Genomic DNA, 9681 nt, shown 5'->3' on the forward strand with positions numbered 1-9681 from the left:
AATACTCTCCCCATTATCACACAGAGCACGGCCGAATGCATGAAGCCAAATATTGCACAGAATAGTGAACGCCCCTGGTCTCTCTTCTTCTGAACTATGGTGGAAGCAATAATTGAACTCACACGATGAGTTAAATTCACTGTCTCATGTTGAAAAGATCTTTTCTTTGTAAGCAGGTCTTTCACAAACTTAGCAAATCCGGGCATCTCTTTGACAGCATCTAAGAATGAAAAATTTATTGTTAACTGCTTCAACTGATCATAAAACTTCTGACACTTAGCATCATCATTCCTCTTTTCCAACCTCTGAGTAAAGGAAGGCTTTGCTTTGTACATCTGAGTGAAAGGGCGAAAAGCCCCTTTTATCGAGTGTTTCCCTGTATCAGCAGCAACTTCTGATTATCAGCAACTTTTTCTTCACCACCGAGATTCTCATCAATAATAGGTACATCAAAATGCACCTCTTCTTCCTCAATAATCAGCTCTAGATCAACCACCTTGTTGTCAGCACCTTGAAGTATTTTACCACTCCTCGTGCTAATAGCAAAAGTACATTCCACTCCCCCACCATTTTTCAAGTTTAGGATAGTATCCCTAGGAAGCCCTCTTTTTCTAGCAGGATGTTGTTCTCTAGAAAGACCGGGCATCTGCTATTCAAGATTCTGAATAGCGGCTGAATGAAAGACCACCGTCTCTGATAAACCAGATAATGTCTTTTCAGTGTTTGTCTGACTTGCCAACACTTTCTCAAGCATTGACTTCAACCTCAAATTACCTTGATCATTAGATTTCCATTTTGGTAGATTATAAGGGTTGGAACTTCTGTTCCCAAAATTTCTGTTGTTGTTGTTGTATCTCCCTTGGTTCGGTCCACCCTAGTTGTTGTTGTAGTTCCCTTGGTTGTTGTTATAGTTTCCTTGATTGTATGACCCCTGCCCTTGTTGGGGTCGCCAGTATCTCTGAATCGGCCCAGGACCATCCCCTTTCGCTATGTAATCTGCATACTGAACATTCTCAACTTGCGGAGGGGGGCCCTCTTGATACAAACCCTCTGGGACTTGGTACATTCCAGGCGGCATGCCTGAGATAGCTTCACATACGTTCACCTTCTTCGCTTCTCTCTCATCTAGCCTTTTTGTCAGTAAAGAGAGACTAGTGGCCAATTGTGCCAACATCTGCTGCGTTTCCTGGCTATCTTTCACAATATTTTGAATCAACGGTGTTCCAAGTGATAGCCCATCAGAAGTACTTAAATGCCATGCTTGGCTATGTGTAGTCAATAGATCAAGTATATCAGTAATAGTAGCATAGGGCTTATTCATGAAACAACCGCTGGCAGCATTATTGGCTATCGCTTGGGTCATAGGATCCAACCCTCTATAGAACTTCTCCTTCAAAATCTGTTCTGGAAAATCATGGTTTGGACTCCTATCCAAATATTCTTTGTACCTCTCCCAAGCTTCAAAAATTTGTTCCCCATTATGTTGTTTGAATTCATAAATCTGATCATGAATTTCAGCTCTTTTACTCAGGGGATACCACTTCCTGAGAAACACTCTAACCATTTCTCCCCATGTAGCAATAGAGTTTTGGGGCAACTTTGTGAACCCTTTTCTCGCTTCTCCGGCTAACGAATATTTGAAGAGTTTCAGCCGGATTGCTTCTTGAGTCACACCCCGTAGGATATGCTGAGAGCACACATCCAGAAAGTTTGTTATATCTTAGTGAGGGTCATCATTGACTGCATTCCGAAAGTATCCCTCTTGTTTAAGCATATGATAGAGGGAATTATCAAACTTAATAGTAGTAGCAGTCACCCTCGGATGAATGATTGCAGATGCAAAGTCTTCATCTGCTTCTGGTTCATCCGCAAAAATATTCTCGACTAGAAATTCGTTGTTGGCCATGATCACCTGGTTTACAAGGTAGCAAACGAGGTGTGTTGGAATATCACAAAGACTTTAAGAAGAGTAAACACTATTTAGTAATTTCAAAACCATATTCCCCGGCAACGGCGCCAAAATTTGATACCCTCAAATTACACCTATTAATGCTATAACGCGGACGTTGTCAAATATAGTAACCCAACGAGGTTGGGTTCGAATCCCACATAGAATATGCTGTGAAAAGTTTACTAAACAAGTATTATACTAATCTTGCGGTCCTGGTGTATTCCAGAAAAGGGTTTTATAGTTGATTTGGTTTGTGGACTAATTTAAAGTGACTGGAAATTTTAAGTTGTAAATATATGGGTAAAAAGAACCAAGGTTGTGTCCCCGTCAGATAAAGTGTATGATCATGGGTATCGATCTTGATATACTTCTAATGGACTGTTTGTATGGATGCACTTAACCTCTATGTGAATCTAAACTATTTCCCAATAAGGAAAGATTATTTCTTTCTATGCTTTTTCCAAAGATAAGAAAGTATGCATGAAGAACGATTAAGTATGTTAAGTAAATTCCTCTTATTCTTAAGTGAATTTATTAAACAAGATTTAAAGCCCTGAGTTCTTGTTATTTGTTCTTACCAAACCCTGGCTATTTTCCCAAATAAACTAAAGTTTATGGCGTTAGCTAATGTTTGCAACCACTAACTATATGATGAAAACGAAGAACAAATAAACCCTAACAATACATTATGCGTATATCTTTCACGATCCTCAATCACAACACACCCATCCTTGGGATCACAACCTTAGTAAAGGTGTTTAGCTACTCATGGCCACAAGAAAACAATAAAAGATTGAAGATTGCATAATTGAATTAGTGTATTGAACTTACGAATAAACTTGAAAGTAATGAATGTAATTGTCTGGAAATTTTCAAAAGCAATAACAACTCAAAACTAATTACTACAAGTCTAAAACTCCAGATGTCTCAAAAAATAAAACCTAAACAAGTATTTATACAAGTCAAACTCGAAATAATCAATCCCAGTCCTGTTCCAGCTCGGATTGCACTTCGACGGGTCATCTTTGCTCGAGGACCATATCGACGATCTAATGATACTTTTATCACTCTACAGGAACTCCACCGTCGAAGCACTTCGACGGACCGTCGATCATGTCGACGGTGCGAGTCGACGATCTGATGATGCTCTGATGATTTTGTTACTTCGCAGGAACTTATTGACGAGGCGATTTGACGGACTGTCGAGCATGTTGACAGTCCGTCCTTATGCTTACCAGAACAGATTTCTTATTTTTCTTTTTTTTTCGCTTTCCGAGCATTCTAACTTCAAAATACCTACACAACACATAAAACACATCAAACTAACACAAACTTGATCGAAAACAAGTAAAACATAGAGTTACAGAGCATTAGATGTGCCAAAAATCCCGGAACATCACTTATTCCTCAGAATATTGGGCCTTATGAGATTGTGCACAAGGTAGGCTAAGTGACTTACGAATTACATCTACCCTCGAATTTGGAGTCAGTCCATCCAGTTTTCCATGTATCGATGTTTCGTAAGTGCATTGGAGATCCTTCCAGAATTGTACTAGTAGATGATGTCCAAGTCACCGAGCAATTGTCCTACAAAGAAGTTCCCATTGCTATTCTAGATAGACAAGTTCAGGGACTCAGAACCAAAGATGTAGCTTCAGTTAAAGTCTTATGGAGAAACAACATTAGAGAGGAAATGACTTGGGAAGCTGAGGAAAATATGAGGTTCAGGTATCCACATTTATTTCCACCTCCAGAGGAGACTCAGGCAGAGATGCCATTGTCCTCAGGTATGTAATGCTTTCTTGGTCGTGTGAGGCCATTGTTGTTGCTGCTGTTGTTGTAGCCCTATGAGGCGATATATTTTGGGTTGTTGTGACAGGATGGTAGTGGTATATTACAGGGAAACTCTGGTGAAATTTTTTTAGAATCCCTAAGATCCCAACATTCAAGGACGAATGCTCTTTAGAGGGGAAGGATGTTACACCTTGTAGTTTTGTAGGTTGAAAATTCGTTAGGTGTAGGTTGTCCTAATCGTGGAAACTGGAGTTATCTTCTAGCATATACGAGATTATATGTTCCTATCTTATGGTTATGGGGGGCTTAAGTTCATGAAATAAGCTATGGAAGGATTTGAGAACAAGCGAATTAAGGAAATTAAGTTTGTCGGAACTTTGGAAAAATTTTGGACAGGATTTTGGTCCACCTTGAGAGAGGTATATCTCCTAGAATATGATGAGTTTTTGTGTGTTTTATATATCCAAATTGAAGTTCATTGAGTCTAGTTTCCAACGCAACAAACCATTCGTCAATCTGCTATCAGAGTAAAAAGTTATGGGTGTAAGACAGACTGCTCAGGCATTTTGACGGATCAGTTTGACGGACCGCAAACATTTCTGTGGCCCATCAAATGGTATTTTCCTAGCATAAAACAGTCATAGTGAGCCGTGTTTGGCTAGGCAGTTTGACGGACCGTAGAATTGCCCGACGGAATTTTAAGTCGCGCTTGATATAATTCATATCACCTCATTTGAGCTCATTATTTCCCCCAAATCAGATTCTAGAGCTCTCGAAAACCCTCTCTATATGTTCATAAACTAATCCAAGCCAAAATCCAAGAAAATTAAGTGAATCCAAGAGACTCAAGGGCTAGGGAGCCCACTAGGGTTTGTGAAACTCAAGATTCCCTTTGGTGTTGGTGTTGGAGACTTTATTTTAGTTTAGTAAGTTGATCCAAGACTTGTTCTTGAGTGATTAAGGTAAGCTTTTACATCTCTTGCATATGATTAAGGTTGCTTGGTTGTTGTACCATTTGGTTGAAGGAAGAAAAAGTGAAAATGGAGTTCAAGTATGAATTTGAGGATATTATGAGCCATAAGTTAACTTGAATTATGATTCTTGGCATGTTATGAGTATAATATTGTTATGTATGGTATTAATGATATTGAGGAAGTATTGTATGTAAGTATATATGGTGTTGTGCTTTAGTTATTATTATGAGTGATCTTGAAAAGGAGTTTTGGGGATTAAATGAAGCCTAGCTTGAATGAAGTCTCTTGATTATCATATTGTGGATGTTGTTGTGGTTGTTTGGAAGTTGTTTTGTAATATGGTGGAAGTCGATGAAATAGGGGAAACGCTGCCCAATTTTCGCTAGCTTACGAATTATACTCGTTTGAACTTAAGGGTGTCTTTGAAGCCTAACCTTGGTATGAACCCTCTTAAATTTAGATTTCTCGGGCTTTGGAGGTGAACGTTAAGTAGTTAAGAAGACGCAAAGGTATGTAAAGCTAACCTTTCTTTCCTGAGGCATGATTCCATTGTTGTATACACATATGTAAAATCCATAATGTCTTTCATGATGTCTCCATTTCTAGAAGCGCTAAAGCTCATAAGTCTTGATACTCTCTCATGATACTGTTGATCTCATCCTAAGATAGTTGGCCCTCTAACGAAGGATATATTGATGATGATGATGTTGATGCTACTTATGTACTCCTATGTGTATATGTATGTATATATGTATGGCCATTATGTAACACCGAGCTTGTATGGCCGGGTATGATATTCATTGCGCGCACACCACTGTAGTTGGGTACGGATAACACTGAGCCTTGGTAGGGCCGGGTATGTATAACACCGAGCCTTGTTATGGTCGGGTATGTGTGACACCGAACCACTATGGTCGGGTATGGTACTACTATATATGTATGTGTATGTAGTGGAAGGTTCCCATTAGAAAAAGGGTAAGTAAATATAATGAACGTCGCTAGAGGTATAAATGGTTCTACTATCTCATGACTCTTCTATCTCATGTAATCCTTCATGTTTCCATTATGCTATTGATTATGCCTTACATACTCAGTACATTATTCATACTGACGTCCTTTTCTTTGTGGACGCAGTGTCATGCCCACAGGTGGACAGGGAGATAGACTTGATCCTTAGGCTACTTATCCAAAGATTGCTTAGAGGAGCTTCATTTGATTCGGAGCTGCAGCTGTTGGTACTATTATTTTTATCTACATATATGGGCATGGCGGGATCCTGTCCTGTCTTTGCGATGTTACATACTCTTTCTAGAGGCTTGTCGACAGTTTTGTATAGCTGGATGTCTTTCAGCCTTGTCGGTTCATATTTTGTATATCATTTTGTTAGCCTCATCGGCTTGTGTAAATATATATATATATATATATATATATATATATATATATATATATAGGCATAGTGTTGATGTTGATATAAAAGTGCCTTAGCCGATGAAAATTGTGCTATTGATGCATAGAGATTATGAGTAGGCCATATGGTTCACCTAGTTATGATTGTAGAAGTATGATGAAAGGTGTCCGGTGGGTTAGCTCCTGGTCCCCGTCATGGCCCTCCGGTTGGGTCGTGACACATATGATCTGATATAAAGTCCCAACCTATCAGCAAACCTCCGAACTCTAGTAGCCTCATCTGGAATCATGTGGGGAGCATACTTTGATAGACGAGTGCACTCGTGACTATACTCTCTGACGGTCATGGACCCCTGCTCTAACTGCTCGAACTGTGTGGCAAGGGCATGTCTATCCGCATAAGAAAAGAACTGCTCCATAAATCCCTTAGAGAACTCATCCCATGTAGCAAGAGGAGCATTCTCTTCCCTTTCTCTCTCCCAAGTCTCATACCAGGTGTAAGCCACACCTTTAAGCTGATAAGAAGAAAACTCGGCCCCTTCTTCCACTGTAGCATTCATCACCTGCAAGGCTTTCTTAGTTTCATCTATTTAAGAGGATCATCATCAAGTCTAGTTCCAAGGAAAGTCGGTGGAGAGAGCTTCAAGTACTTGTCAATCCATGAACTCGAATCATGAACATGTGTCGAACCTTTAGTAACTCGCCGAGCATGTGCTGCTACCAAGGTAGTAAGTAGCTGGATAGCATGTTAGAGAGACGGAGCATTATCAACCACAGTAGGTGGCACTGCAGATGCATCAGGCATAGGTGGAGATGTATGCTCTCCTACTCTCTCAGCCCTCGGGGGACGGCCTCGACCCCTTCGAGCCACTGGCAACCCACCAGAAGGCTTACCTGGAACAACCTCATCATGATTAGCTGGTGCACTTTGTGCCATGGACACACGAGTACGAACCATATTGTCTGCGAGCCACAACAATACGTGTGTTAGAGAGAGAGAAATTTCATAAGGTTAAGCTCTACTTGCACAATCTAGAATGAAAAGGAACGTGAAACTTTCTAAAATATCCATAGCCTCTAGGATATATGGGTGGTCGACAACACACGCATAAGTTAGACTCTACAAGACACGGCTCTATATACTCCCTAGGACACATTAAACCTAGAGCTCTGATCCCAAGTTTGTCACGCCTCAAAATGGGTTGCAACGTGACCGGCACCCGGTGCCTACAAACTTGCACCGAGCGAACCATTATGACATAATAAGTAACCCCAACTCATATTCACCTAATTCAATTAACTAACTTCACAACAATATGAGACAAAATAAAATAACTCCCTTCACGATCAAAGTACATCAAAACGTAAAGTAAACATAAGTAGAAATGTCATTCGCTACCCAAAATGATACAAAGTCTTTATGGAGCCTCTATGACGCTACGAATGAAATAATAAAGTTACAGAGTCATCCTGCACTATACAAAAGTATACAACTGAAATAGAGTGATCCACGAGTGCAAAAGTGGGCCCACCAAAAGTAGAAAGTTGTAGGAACTCTAACCCGCGGGTTGACCGTCCTGCACCTGACCGCCTGCTAAACCTGACATCATTTAAAACAAACGATGCCTAAGTATTGGAATACTCAAATATGCGTCATAGCCGCCACTCGTGGTGGGGTAAGAGTTATACAATATAAATTAATGAAATAACAAGTGCATGAAAGACAAATCAAATAAACAATATAATTCACTAGAGTATGTAATGAAACACCAGTTACTTTGTAACATATTTAGAATTTTAAAACATCTCAAGTGTCACAATTCTGATCCATATTTCGATTCTCAAAATCATATGTGATGTATACACTCGGGACGCCATCCGCGAGGCCTGACGTACTCTCCCCGCCAGATAGGCGATGATACACCGGGGTACAGAACCCACGGGCCCTATCATCCCCTTGACCGGGTGAACAATGGTACACCGGGGTGTAGAACCCATGGGTCCGGTCATCCCCTCGACCGGATGAGAAAATAAATATCAAAGTCCTTAGCGTTTGGTCATATATATTTCATTAATCAAACTAGAGTAAATCAAATGGATTCAAGAATTGGAGTAGCTTTTTAAACATAAAAGTAGCTAAAAGCTCGACATACCTTGAAGTGCCCTTAATTAATCTAGGAGTCGTTCCAAGCGTTTCAAATGATTCTAACAACTTCAACCTACATAGACGAACTCGTATTCATCAACAACGTATCACAACTATGCCAATTTAACCAATTAAGTGCCCAACACTTACGTAAAATTTTCAAAAAAATTAATATTCATGTGATGTCTTGGTTAATCACCCTAATTAATTCCATCAATCGCGTTGATACATTCATTTGAGCCATATAAGTCTACCATTTAAACCCGTAGACACTATTCATCATCTTTTTCACTAATTTCATACCCTTTATTACTATGAAGCTAGGTTTTTTTTTAACTTAAGGTCACCCCAACCACCACCAACTCAAATAATACCTTTCACCACCATAGATACTCATAAAGAACTAATATTTAAAATCTATAAGTGTGGAAATTACCTTCTTGAAGAAAACCCAAAATTCTAATTTTAGGAATTTTCTTTGGAAATCCTTGATGTTCTTGTTAAAATCTAATCAATCCAAGATGTAATGGTGATAATGTAGGTGTTAACTAACATAGCTTAACACAAATCACTTGTAAAATTTTACCTTGAAATACCCAGAGATAAGAGCTTGGCCGAGACCACCAAGAGTTTATTTTCTTTGGAAATGCACTGCTTAAGTCAACAATATGAAGGGCAATGTTTTTGGTCTTATTTGAAACTACTAATAGACACGTAGGGTCCCTCCAATTAGTCAAAAGTAACTCATTTGGTTTGAAATGTTACATGTAGTTGTAGGAGCTTTATTTTTAGAAGCTTTACTTTGCCATTATTTTCCTTCAATATAAGGGCAATTTGATTACATTATAAATATCTCACATGATGATTAGAGTCATCATTATAGGTTGTCTCTCACTATATTGACTCTGTACAAAATTTTGAGATCTATCTTCTCTTTTGAGCATAATTGAATATTTATACTCCCTCTATGTATCTCCGAACTGAGTCATGTAAGTATTAACATATCCGATAGTACTTTTCTTACATTGCCATCGCTGTTGGTATACAAAAATAATACTTTCTATATTCGTCAGCACGCTTAAAATATAAGAGAAATAAGAAGCAGATGCTAACTCAACCGAATAAGGAGAGGTTTTAGGCGGAAGAAAACAGCTCGGCTAACAAGGGTTGCAGTTGAACTATATACAAACAGCTCTAGCTGGAAAGGGGGATAAGCTCGACAAAGACTTCAGAGAGAGAAAAAAAAAAAGAATAAGAAAGGATCGTAGCAGCCAGAAAGAGAAAGAAACCTCCTCTTCCGCTTAAGGCACCGAAGTCCCTGAGCTAATATCAATAGCAGTTGATTCAAGGGAAGCTTCTAACTCCGCAACTAAGCTAAAGGCTCTGGGCTTTTTTCTTTGTCTCCGCTG

At 39.3% G+C, this 9681-nt stretch overlaps 1 non-coding gene across 1 annotated transcript; it reads left to right on the plus strand.

Annotated features, from left to right (window-relative positions):
* The first annotated feature begins 1409 nt into the window (after window positions 1–1409).
* LOC132608431 (small nucleolar RNA R71) lies at window positions 1410–1515 on the plus strand. Its single transcript, XR_009570354.1, has one exon. It is a non-coding gene; the product is annotated as a small nucleolar RNA R71 (small nucleolar RNA).
* Window positions 1516–9681: the final 8166 nt, after the last annotated feature.

Source organism: Lycium barbarum, chromosome 8 (genome assembly GCF_019175385.1).
Source record: "Lycium barbarum isolate Lr01 chromosome 8, ASM1917538v2, whole genome shotgun sequence".
Lineage (NCBI taxonomy): Eukaryota > Viridiplantae > Streptophyta > Magnoliopsida > Solanales > Solanaceae > Lycium > Lycium barbarum.